We start from the raw sequence: 12328 nt of genomic DNA, 5'->3' as shown, positions 1-12328 counted from the left end.
TTGTTAAGATTGGGTCTACATTGTACTTCGCCTATATAAACACATCTTGATTTTATATATAATATTTGTATATGTAGATAAATATAGATATGTGGCTATATAAAAATAGAAGTGTTTACATTCTGATACGTAAATAGCTATATATCATCAGCATATTTCAGATATCAATACATATAGGTCTAAGTTATCTATGTTATTCCACTGTATGGCTGTGCCATGATTTATTTAACTCATCCTCTTTAATGGCCATTCAGAATGGACCCATTTTCACTATGATAAATAAGGCAGGAAAGACCATGACTTAAATCCTCCCCAAGGCCCAGCACCTGCGTGGAGGCTCACCTGGCCCGATACTAGGCACCAGCCCAGAGACCTCGTCCTCTTTTAGGACACCCATAGATACCGAACCTTTTGGCTCTGACTCTCTGCTGTGGGTTCTCCCCCTGCCCTCTTACTGCCCCCCTGGGGCCTGGGAGGAAAGGAATTTCAGTTACTAATGTCCTGGAAGCTTGTTTAGTGCCTACAGATGAGTTCCTGGGGTTATTAGGTTATTGGTGCTGCTGGACTGAGGAGCCCAGCAGCAGGAGGGAGAACAGGGTGGGGTAGATCTGGACTCTCCCTCTGTTCAGAATGAGACAATAAGCAGCATAAAGCACACAGTCACTACAAAGGAAGAATGAGAAAGGGGGAGAAGAGGAGGAGAGGCATATGTCATGCAAAGGCCAATGAAGATTACACCTCGGAAGCATAGTTCTATGAAACAAGGTCTTTTTAGACAAAAGTTTTGTATTCTAGAAACAGGTCAAAACAGAACACCAGCGCTCAAAGCAGAACTAATAAGATGCCAGAATGATATAAATAAATTGCAAGACCTGAGGATAGAAAGGGGGTGGAAGAATAGAAATGAAACTCACATTTGGAGCAGTAGATTTATTAGTGCTGAAAACGGATTCAGGAATTGGGGGAGAGGATTGAGAAAATCATAGAGAATCACAGTGGGAAAGAACAAAGATAAAAAGTGAAAAGAAAAAAGTAATCAACATGAAAGGTAGTTGGTGTTCCTGAAGAAAAAACAAACAAATGAAAACTAAATATTTTAAAAATGAGAGAAAAAAATACACCTGAAATAGAGGAAGCCTTTAATCTGGACATCCAAAAGGTTTACTGGACCAGGAAAATCAGTAGTGAACAATCAAGACCAAGATACAGAATCAACCTTAAGGTTTACTTTAAAAAACAACAACAACAAAAAACCCTAGAAGGATCTAGGTAAAGAAAGTACATCTCCTATATGAAAAAAAAATAGCTAGTTTTTTATTTGTCAAGAAAACCTAAATGCAGATGTCAACAGATGGATATCAATAGAGTTGTGAGAGAAAAAGAATGTGACCTGAGAATTTTTTTACCCATGTAGGATGTCATCACATAGAAAAGCAACAGGAAAAAAAAAAAAAAAAAAAAAAAAAAAAAATATATATATATATATATATATATATATATATATATAAATTCAGGAATTACAGCACTCAGAAACCTTTCTTGAAAAATCTTCTTGTAGACAGAATCCATAGAGCTGGATCAAAATTAGTAGCTAAAAATATAAAAATTGTGGGCTGAAAAGATGGTCAGTTAACATTGGATGTACCCAAACATAAGACTTGAGCATTAATAACTTAAACTTTGGCTGTAGAACAGAATAATGCTGCTATAATTCTCAAAAGAAATGCTACAAAATAATTTTAAAAATCCATTCACAGTGGACTGAAACAACAACAAAAGTCCTGCACAGTGTTAACCAAATTGTGGTGGTGGATGAGTAAAGGAGGAAAGGGTTCTGATTTCTTCGTGGTGAGAGTTAACTGACACTTCTGAAGTTAATCGTTAAAATTTTAAAGTAGAATGATATGGTTTAATGATGTAGAGGAAACAACTGGAATTGGAAGCTGAAACTGAGGCCTCTGCTGAGATTCCTCTCCTAGAGAGAAGGTGGGTCCTATGGTAGAAGATGTGCCGAGTGGTTTATTTTGATTTTTGGAGGGCCTGTGGAATGTGTCTTGCAGTTAATGCCTCCCAGCATTCACCCTGCTCCATGCCTCTGTAAGTGTGCGTGTGTGTGTGTGTGTATGTTTAAGGCTCAACCTTATCTGATAATAGTTGACCAATAAAAGTGACTCCTTATGACTACGCCTGTTCAAAGATAAATTCTGTCCTCAGCAAAGGGGAGATACAAGAAGTTTCACCTTCTTGCTGTGGGAGAGGGAATATGACCCGAGTTTCTAAGTTGTGTTAGCTTGTGGAGGTGGTGCCAGGATTTGTGAGTTACAGATAAATTTGATCTCCCTGTGGGAGCCTCCAGGGAGAAATTCTTGGGCAGCTCATGGGCAGCCTCAAGGGGGAGATTTCTCAAGCTCAACATAGATCCCCTTCAAAGTCTCAGACCCCAAGGAAGAGAAGAGACTAGCGTTGGGGATTTTGGGAAGAAACCGACAAAGCTCTATACGGGCCAGAAGACTTGTTTCTGTGGTTCTAGCTTCTATCTTAAATAACTACCTGCGACAGAAATGACTTGATCCTCCATAGCTTTGCTAATGAGAGCCAAAGAGCCCTCCGTAGTCTTTTCTAGCATAGAAGGGGTTGGGATGGTGTGGAGGGCACTCCTATATCTGGGACGTTTTAGTCAGGATAGACTGGGCCATGCTGCAGTAACATCCAAAAATTATGGCTTAAAAGAGCAAAGGTTTATTTCTTGCTCATGTAAAACCCAGTGGAAGACCAGATGATTCTTTAGGGTGTCTTTTCCTCCCATCTCAGTGCTGTGACTTTCTGGTGGCATGGAAAGAAAGCACAGAAAATTGTCCTCTGGCTCTTAGAGGCTTCCATAGGGAAGTGATATATGTCACTCCTGCTTCTATTTCATTGACCTGTACAAGTTATTTGGATGTGCTTATCTTTAAGGGGGCAGGGAAGCCTAATCCTATGGGTTCCCAGAAGTGGAGAGGAACTAATTATTGTTGAACCAGATAATGGTCATATTTACTACTTGGAAAAAAGCAGGCAGGTTGGTGGAGATGGCTTTCTTTCTTCAGGGCCACAGTGAAAGGGGCAGAGGGCCACTTGTTCTCAGGGCAGTTTGGAGCAGGGAGAACTGCAAAGGACCAGCACGTAAAGAGAGAGGGGACACAAGGGATGCAGGGTGCCCCTTGCCCTTGCTATTCCTCTGTCTTTAAATCTTTTGACCTCTTTGAGTTTAGCAAATCAGGCCTCTGTCAGCCATACTTGTGTGCTTGTGCATAGTGATTATCATAGTTATGTGATTAAAAAAATAAAAGCATAACTTTGAGAACCAGCATGACTTAGCTCTCTTCCTCCCCTCTTCGCCTGTACCCCAACACTATCATACTATTGCACAGAAACCTGAGGGAAGAAGAGAGGCACCTCAGGTCCCATGTAGTGTAAGCAACTATGAGACATGTTGAGAGGGAAAAGAGATGGGCCACCCCAGAGCCTCTCCAGGTGCCTCAGCTGCTTGAGGCACTGTCAGCAGATGCCTTCTGCTGCATTCTCTTCAGAGATGGCTTCACGTACAGAGAGACACCACACCCAGGCCAATGACTGACTAAGGTGGGAATGTGAAGGCTGGGACATTCAGGCCCAGTGGGGGAGAACCCTGATGGGTCATTCTAGCTCCAGAGCTCTCCATGGAACCAGCCCAGACAGTTGTTTGACCTCATCTGTCTAGTCCTCTTTCTATTCCATCCCTTCTCCAGGTGTGGAACTGAAGGTGAGTCCTTCCTAAACATCCTATACATAAAACTCTGTCTTGGAGAACTGGCTTTCTGAGGAATCCAAACCATATTAAAGAGCTGCTGCACACATTCAATTTGTAGCATTTCCAATGTTTACAAATATGCTGAGGTTTCTTCCTCCTTCCTCTTTAGGAGGGTTCAGAAATTCAACATGTGGTTCCTTCCAACTCTGTTTCCACATGTGGCTCAGTTTCCATACATTTAACCTGTCCCATTTGGAGACTTGAGACCTCAGATAAGGCTTTCCTTTTCTTCTCTTCTCAGTCCTGTTCTGTGACCCTTTACAAGGGTGATAGGGCCACATTTTAAAAGTGGCCTTTCTTCGGGCTTGTCCTTCACTCCTAGGAAACCACTCGTGGGCTTTGGCTCTAGGGTGTCCGTCGCTGGCTTCACTGACTGAAAAATCTGCCTCTATCCCAGAGGTTCACGGGCAGCTTGGAATAAGAGCTGTCTCAAGCTCAAGTTCTTCTTTCAAGTCTTTAAGTGACATCCCGCTTTGGCCAATCCCCTCCTGGGTCAGCCACAGCCGCATACTGGCCCTCGTGTCCAGCTGCTTGCTCCTGTCTCAGGTCACCAAGTGGCGGCCTGGTAAGGAAGGAAGAGCTTGCACAATACTCCTTCAAATCCCCACCCATTCTCAGCAGCCTAAACGTGGGCCCTCAGGAACCCAGACCTGCTATGCAAACAGGGAAGTGTCTCCAGTCTGGTTCTGCCCCCCGCAGGGGAAGCCGCTGGCCCTGCTGCACAGCGCCCTCTGCTGGCATATAGGAATTTTCAACCCTTACTGCGCTGCGGGAAATGATGTGCGTAGGAAATAATGGCTACTCTCATGACAGGTGCCTGAATTTTGCTTCAAATAAAACAGATGGGGATTTATTCTGCACAGAGTTGCCAGGTAAATAATTTTGTGTTGGAAAGCTGTGGAAATGTCACCGTCAGTCTGTATTGGGAGAAGCAGAGCTTTTGGCTGGTCCCAGCGTTTACATAGAAATAGTGAAAGTATCTGAGATGAATTCTCAACCACGAACAGCAAGCCCCACCCATTGGGATGTCCCGTAAAGTTTTCACCCTCTTCTTTTGTGCTGGGCTGATTCAAACTGTGAAATCCTTGGCAAGAAGTTAACTTTCCACGAGGTGTCAGTCAAAGCCCACAATAGAAGAACTGATTGAAATTTGTTTTTCTTTTTCCCTCAATGACTTCTCAAATACAGATCATCCTATTTTTTGAACCATCCAGTTGCTTCTGGGTGATTGTTCATTGACAAGACTAGTGACTTCCGTGGATACTCTTTCTTCATTATAAGAGTTGTCACCTGTTGTGCGGGATCCCGTGGTGATGGATGAGGTATTCCCCAAGTCCACAAAGAGTGGAGCTGGAGAAGTGCTCTGGGCAGGGCAGGTAAACCTGTACCCAGTACATGAGTCTACACCTGTGATGACAAATCCCTGCCCTCTTCACTAGGGAAGGAATCCAGCAGGGTGAACCTTCAACCACGTGGCCAGGTAGTTCCACAGGGAATGCTGCCACATCAGGAGCTCAGCATTGGCCTTTGCTGGTCCGTGTTGTTAGCTCTTGAGTAGCCTCCTCCTGTCACCCTGGCCACTGTGAACCTGGCCCTCCTGATGAGCACAAGGTAGCTGCAGAAAGAGGCTGACACCCCACTCCTGTGGGTGTAAACCCATTGTAAGCAGGGCTTTTTGATGAGGCAGCTTCAGTTAAGGTGCGACCCAATTCAATCAGGATGGACCTTAATCCTATTACTGGAGTCTTTTATAAGTAAAATGAAATTCAGGCACAGATAGAAAAAGTCCCAAAGGGAACAGCCAGAAGCTGAAAGTCAATGCAACGCGGAAGTGAAGGGAGAGGCCAGGAGAGGCCACCATGTGCATTGCCATGTGACAGAAAAGCCAAGACAGGGCTCTCTGGTGGCCAGCCCCAGATTACCAGTCTTTGGGGAAAAAGCATTGCCATGATGACACTTTGATTTTGGATTTTTCCTAGCTTCAAAACCAGGAGCCAATAAGTTCCCATTTTTCAATCCAAACCCATTGCATGGTATTTGCTTGAGCAGCCAAGGAAACTAAAACACTAATCTTCTAATATTGCTCTTTCCAATTACCTGGTCATCTAGCTAACCCATTAGCATTACGGGTTTTGATCACCAGGAAGACTTCCCTTTACCACCTGAGTAGGGCCAGGACTGCCTTAGAATGATGTTCCATCTGAAAGCGAGGCCTGAGCTTTTCCCTTCTCTGTAACTGGCCATCGGGACCACCCCATGAGGTCATAGATGGGAGTTTAGGGGAAGGTGGTGAAGCACTGGGCAGGTGCCATGGGTATCTGAGCCTCCTGCTCATGTACTCTATTGTGCCTTCTGTACAGAACTTGCATATGCCATTTCCTTTTTGTAATGGAATGCTGCATTCCACATCCATTTCAAGATTTGATGATCAAATAGCAGCTAGATCATGGTGACAGGATGGCTGAAAAGGTTTTCTACGTCTCCAGTCTCTGAGTCTTTGAACTCCTTCCTCTCTAGTATGCCAGAGAAGGTCTGGCCCTTCAAGTTCACTGACTGTAGGTCACTGTATTAGTGTCCCACTGCTCCTGTAACAAATCACTACAAAATTAGTGGCAAAGATCACATGAATTTATTATCTTATGGTTCTGGAGGTCAGAGATCTGCAGTTAGTTTCCCTGGGCTAAAATCAAGGTGTTGTCAGGGCTACATTTCTCTTGGAGACCCTAGAGGAGTGTCTTTGCCTTTTCCAGCTTCTCAAGGCCACTTGCCATCCTTGGCTCATGGCCCTACATCACTCAGCCTTTTCTCCCTCTGCAGCTCTGGTCCTCTGGCCTCCTTCTTAAATGATCCTTGTGATTATATTGCCCTCTTCATCCACTGTCCACTATCTAGGACGATATCTTTCTCTCAAAATCCCTCATTTATTTACATCTGTGAAGACTTTTTTGCCATACAGGGTGGCACCATTCACAGGTTCTGGGGCCTAGAGTGTGGACAACTTTGGGGGACATTGTTCAGCCACCATTAAACCCAGGCTCCTGATAGCCAGCCCAGTTCAGTGTCAGCCATTTTTGTTCTCACAACAACAGGAGATGAAGGACTCCTCCTAAGCAGCCATTGAGGCTTTCTGATTTTCCACTCGAGCCCTGAGATGATTCAGGGCCTTCAATTTCTCCTCTCCCTGTGCTCTCTAAGGCCCTTGGAACCACCTGGTAGCCCCAAATTGGAATCAGTTTTGCTGCCAGAGTAAGTGCCACTGGCAGTTGATCGCCCAATGCCTTGCCCTTCACCTGTATCCCATCCCACAATTAGGGCCGTTGTGGTGCCACCACAAGCCATCAATGACCAAGGTCTCATTTTCCTCTGGGGAGAAGGTCATGCCTGCTATTGGAGGTTGAATTGTGCCCCCACAAAAGACATGTTCAAGTCTTACTCTATGTTCCTGTGGCTGTGAACCCATTTGAAAATAGGACTTTTGAAGATGTTATTATTAGTTAAAACGTGAACCCATTTGTGAATAGACTCTTCGGCGATCCTATTTAGATGAGGCTAACTTGAATCCAGGCCAGCCATAAGTTGTAAGACTGGAGACCTTATAATGAGAGGAAATCTAGACAGATACACAGACGACTGAGCAAGAGAAGTAGAAGCCAGAAGGAGAAGCCATGTGAGGGGGTAGAGATGCGAGCCAAGAAGCCCCAGGGCTGTGGTGAGCCAGTCCAGAAGGCTGCAGACCCTGGGAGAAAGCATGGCTTGCCGAGACTTTGCTTTTGGACTTTCAGCCTTCAAATCCATGAGACAATCAATTCCCACTCTTTAAGCCAACCCACTGTGTGATATTTGTCATCAAAGCCTTGGCAAACTAAGACACCTGCCTTCCTCAATGATGGAGCAACCCAGTTTCAGAATCCCATTTGAGCATGTTTTGATATCAATTTATTTATCTGTCATGGTCCCAACTGTGACACTAAATGGAAACTTTGCCAAGAGTTTAATTGAGTGCACCCCGTAAGGAGAGCCGCCCAGCACGAAAGAAAGTGCAGCCTGCCCAAGAATGGTGCCTCACACACGGAGAGCTGATGCAGCAAGATGACGCAACAAGAGAGACACAGATTCCCGGTGCCACTGATAAGGATAGAAGCGGTCACAGAAGAACACACAGCGAATGGACACAGAGAGCAGACAACTTGGGGGGGGAGGGGGAAGAGAGGGGAAGAGGGGAAGAGGGGAAGGGGAGAGAAATAAAAAAAAAACAAGTGGGGGAGAGCATATGTAGCTTGAGTGGTTGAGCACCTGCTTCCCATGTGCAAGGTCCTGGGTTCGGTCCCTGATACCTTCTAAAAAAACCCAAACAAACAAACAAATGAAAAAATGAACTGTCATTGGGGAGCAGATGTAGCTCAGTGGTTCCCATGTATGTGACCTTGCCTCTAATCCCCATTACCTCCTTGAAACAAACAACACCATCAAAAATTCCCCCAAACCAGGTGGGATGTATTCGGGGCAATGACAAAGAATGCTGCAGGACCCCAGGGGCAGCAGCAGTGGGAAACTGTCATCACCCTATGCTTGAGGGGCCAGGGGGAAAGGCTCTGGGAGCATGGGCCAGTGTCTGCATAGAGGGGTGCTCGGCAATGACTGTGGTCTTTGGGGTGGGGAACACAGCCAACACACACTGACCCTGCAGGGAAGAAGCCAGGGGAGAAACACCCCAACTTCACTTCCCCCACTGGTGCCAGTGCCTCCCACTGGCTGAGGTCAACTGGCAGTGAGCAGATAAGGAGCCCACAGATGAGGTTCTTCTAAGGTCATCCTCCCAGGGCTGCAGAGGAGCGGAGAGTGGACGTGGAGGTGGAAAGAAAACTGCCCAGCCCTGAATGTGCACAAAGTGCTCAGGAGTGGAGCAGGCATGTCGTGCTTAGTAAGTCCTCGCTGTGATCTCCATGTCCCCCAGCACTTCTACGCCTGCCATGTGGAGCTGTGTCTGGGGAGCCGAGCACTAGGGAGGTTGAGCTGATTGGTCACCCTGGGTTAGAGAGAACACTGCCTGCCCAGGGAAGCGTCAACCCCAAGATGTGCCCCAGCGACTGAAAGAAAACACCCCTTCATTGACACCAAACTACAGGCGCAGAAAAGATCTACAGAGAACATTCTGTTCTGCCTGTGAGATCGGCCTTATCCTCTTGAAAAATGTCTCCTATGTTTTCTTCTAAAGTTTTTATGGTTTTACATTTTATATTTAAGTTAATTTTGGTAGGAAAGGTGAGATTTTTATTGCAGAAGGTGTGAGGTCGAGGTTCTTTTTCTCTTGCTTTTTTGCCTATGGATGTGCAATCACTCTGGCCTAGTTTGTTGAAAAGGCTGTTCATTGGATTGCTTTTGCAGCTCTGTAAAGAGCAGTTGAGCGTGTTTTTGCAGCTCTGTTTCGGGATTCTCTATTATGTCCCATTGATCTATATGTCTATCTCTTTGCCAGTACTGCACAATCTTAATTACTATAGTAAGCCAAAATGTATTTATTCTTTGATTAATGAATCTACTTTTTGAAATCAATCCTAAGTAATTAGGGATGTTGGCAAGGATTTAGTTGTAGGATCTTTAATGAAGCACTGTTTGTGAAGTCCAATACCAGAGGGGTGGTTGAGTAAATTGTGATAGATATGTATCTGTTTCCATTAACAATTTAGAAGAGCTTTTCTTATTGGCATCTAAAATGCGTATGGTATTTTTTGAGTATGAAAGATTAAAAACGTATGTACTGTATATCTGCATTTTAAAAATACACATTAAATGCTTGGAAAATTTGAGTATGTATCTATCAAAAACGTTTCTCAGGTTATCTCTGGATGATGATATCATGGGATTTTTTTTCCCTCTTAGGGGAGAGTGCAAATGCAGTCCCCCACTAACAAATTATGCAGCTGAGTGTCCCACATTTGGGGAAATCACAGGGGTCGGCACACCCGAAGAGCAACGGATCAGCTTCACCCTGGGAAAATCACCTTCGTGATCACGGCATCTCCCCTGCCAGGTAAGTATGGATTCTTTTTGATAATGGTTTCACTTAGCTACATTTTCTAGAATGAATATGTGTTATGCAATTATGAACATATATTAAGTATTTAAAAACAGCAAAAACAATCATATGTTTTATCCTTGGCTCTATAAAATTAGAGATCATTTATCCCAGTAAGACACACATAACTCCAAACATTCGAAAACTGCTGTCATACAGCTGGATAAGGTTTTATCACAATGATAACCTCAGCTCCCAGCACTTACCCAGAAGTGTTTTTCTTGGGAAAATTAGGGCTACAGCTCTCTTAGGTGATGGTCTCGCCTAGGCTTCATGTGGTGGAAATTGCTTTTTATTCTTCACCTTAGGCTTTTTTTTTTGCAGTACAAATACACTTTTAAGGTCATGATTAATGTGTTTTAATGGGCTACCCATTTTAAAAATCAATGAAAATAATTTACATTAAAAATAGAAGGCAATTAGATTGATTTGGATGACCTATTTTTAATCAACCCCATTATTTATGGATCTGAAAACTCTCAGGTCTTTTTTTCTCTGGAGCATTCAAGGGCCTGCTCTTCGGTTATTATGTGTGAATAATTTTAAAACATGAGGCATCAGGTTAATTGAAAATTTGCTAGATCCTTTTTTTTTTTTTTTTAATTATTCACCTTAGAAATGTCCCACGATTGACAATCCTTTTCTTTGGGGTAAGTTTAAACCATACAGAAGACATTCTGTTCTGATTTTTTGAAAAATTCTTGTGTATCTTGACCTTATTTAAAATTACCTTTTAAATTATTAGTGTTACGGTTTTTCAACTATCTTTGTCTTTTGATGCTCAGATGCTTTCATCATTGCTTCTAATATGCTGATTTTGTTCAGGAATCTTCTCTCTCATGCATTACAATTATTTCTTAAAATGGTAATAAAATGCTCTTTAGGATTTCTCACTTATTTTCTCATGTCTATATTTTAAATGTCCTGCTTATATTCCAAGTATTTGTCTATTGTTGATGGCATATATTTTTATTTTTTATTTTTTATTTTTTTACTTCTTTTTGTCTTTATTCATTTTTTAAATATTACATTAAAAAAATATGAGGTCCTCATATACCCCACACCCCCCTCACCCCACTACTCCCCCCATAGCAACATTCTCCTCCATCATCATGAGACATTCATTGCATTTGGTGAATACATCTCTGAGCATCGCTGCACCTCATGGTCAGTGGTCCACATCATAGCCCACTCTCTCCCACGTTCCATCCAGTGGGCCATGGGAGGACCTACAATGTCTGGTAATTGTCCCTGCAGCACCACCCAGGACAACTCCAAGTCCCAAAAATGTCTCCACATCTCATCTCTTCCTCCCATTCTCCACACCCAGCAGCCACCATGGCCACTTTCTCCACACCAATGCCACATTTTCTTCGATTACTAATCACAATAGTTCATGAATAGAATATCAGTAAGTCCACTCTAATCCATATTCTATTCCTCCATCCTGTGGACCTTGGATTGGTTGTGTCCATTCCACATCTATGTCAAGAGGGGGCTTAGATTCCACATGGATGCTGGATGCAATCCTCCTGCTTTCAGTTGTAGGCACTCTTGGCTCCGTGGTGTGGTGGTTGACCTTCTTCAACTCCGTGTTAGCTGAGTGGGGTAAGTCCAAAAAACCAGAGTATAGGAGCTGAAGTCTGTTGAGGTTCAGGGCCTGGCTATCATATGGTCAGTCCAGAGATGGGATATATTTTTTAACCTCTTCATACATCTTTTTTAATAGAAAAAAGTAATAATATTCATTTCAATGCCAATTCCTTCCTCTAGTCTTTAAGTTGTATTTTTAATACCTACCTGAATTTATTATGAAAATGCTAGGTTTTGCATTTGCAATTGTTCCTCTGAAATTAATAAGAAAGATTGCTAATGTTCTGATGAGGAGAATTGACAGAAACCAATGAAAATGCCTCATTTACCCGGTACGGTTGGGAGAAGGCTTCTCTGAGTGCCATTAAGCCCGAGAGTCTCTGATGGGACTTTGCATTCCTTCTCCTGGAGTTTAAGCTAGTGTGCTTAAGAATATGTACATGCGAACTAAAATCAAGCCGATGTCAGTCACTAAAGCGGCGATGGCCGTAGCCTTCCACTCTGGTGGGCCAGTGAGTGACTACTGCAGGCGGGGCAGCATGTGCGCTACATCCCTTCAGCTCTTCAACTCTCTGCTATTATTCCCGTGTTACAGATTGAAAACTGAGGCTCAGGGTGGGGGAGGGGTGCTGTAACTTGTCCTGGATCACTGAATAACCATGGCAACTGGACTTTGAACTAAGTAGATGGACTTTAGGATGCACGCACCAGTAGCTGAAAGAACTCCCCCATGTATCAGGGCTCTGTGTTCCTCTCCCTTCAGTGTGGATGTGCGTAGACAAAGATTTCATGGAGTTCTTGCATTCCATTTCTGTGCTCTCCTACAGCCA

At 43.7% G+C, this 12328-nt stretch overlaps 1 non-coding gene across 1 annotated transcript; it reads right to left on the bottom strand.

Annotated features, from left to right (window-relative positions):
* Positions 1-9708: 9708 nt before the first annotated feature.
* On the bottom strand, positions 9709-9868 carry LOC111767353 (U1 spliceosomal RNA). The gene has a single exon (XR_002799195.2). It is a non-coding gene; the product is annotated as a U1 spliceosomal RNA (small nuclear RNA).
* Between the last annotated feature and the right edge of the window lie 2460 nt (positions 9869-12328).

This window comes from Dasypus novemcinctus, chromosome 7, assembly GCF_030445035.2.
Source record: "Dasypus novemcinctus isolate mDasNov1 chromosome 7, mDasNov1.1.hap2, whole genome shotgun sequence".
Taxonomy (NCBI): domain Eukaryota; kingdom Metazoa; phylum Chordata; class Mammalia; order Cingulata; family Dasypodidae; genus Dasypus; species Dasypus novemcinctus.
The sequence above is the reverse complement of the archived record's forward strand: the minus strand, read 5'-3'. Positions and strand labels throughout refer to the sequence as shown.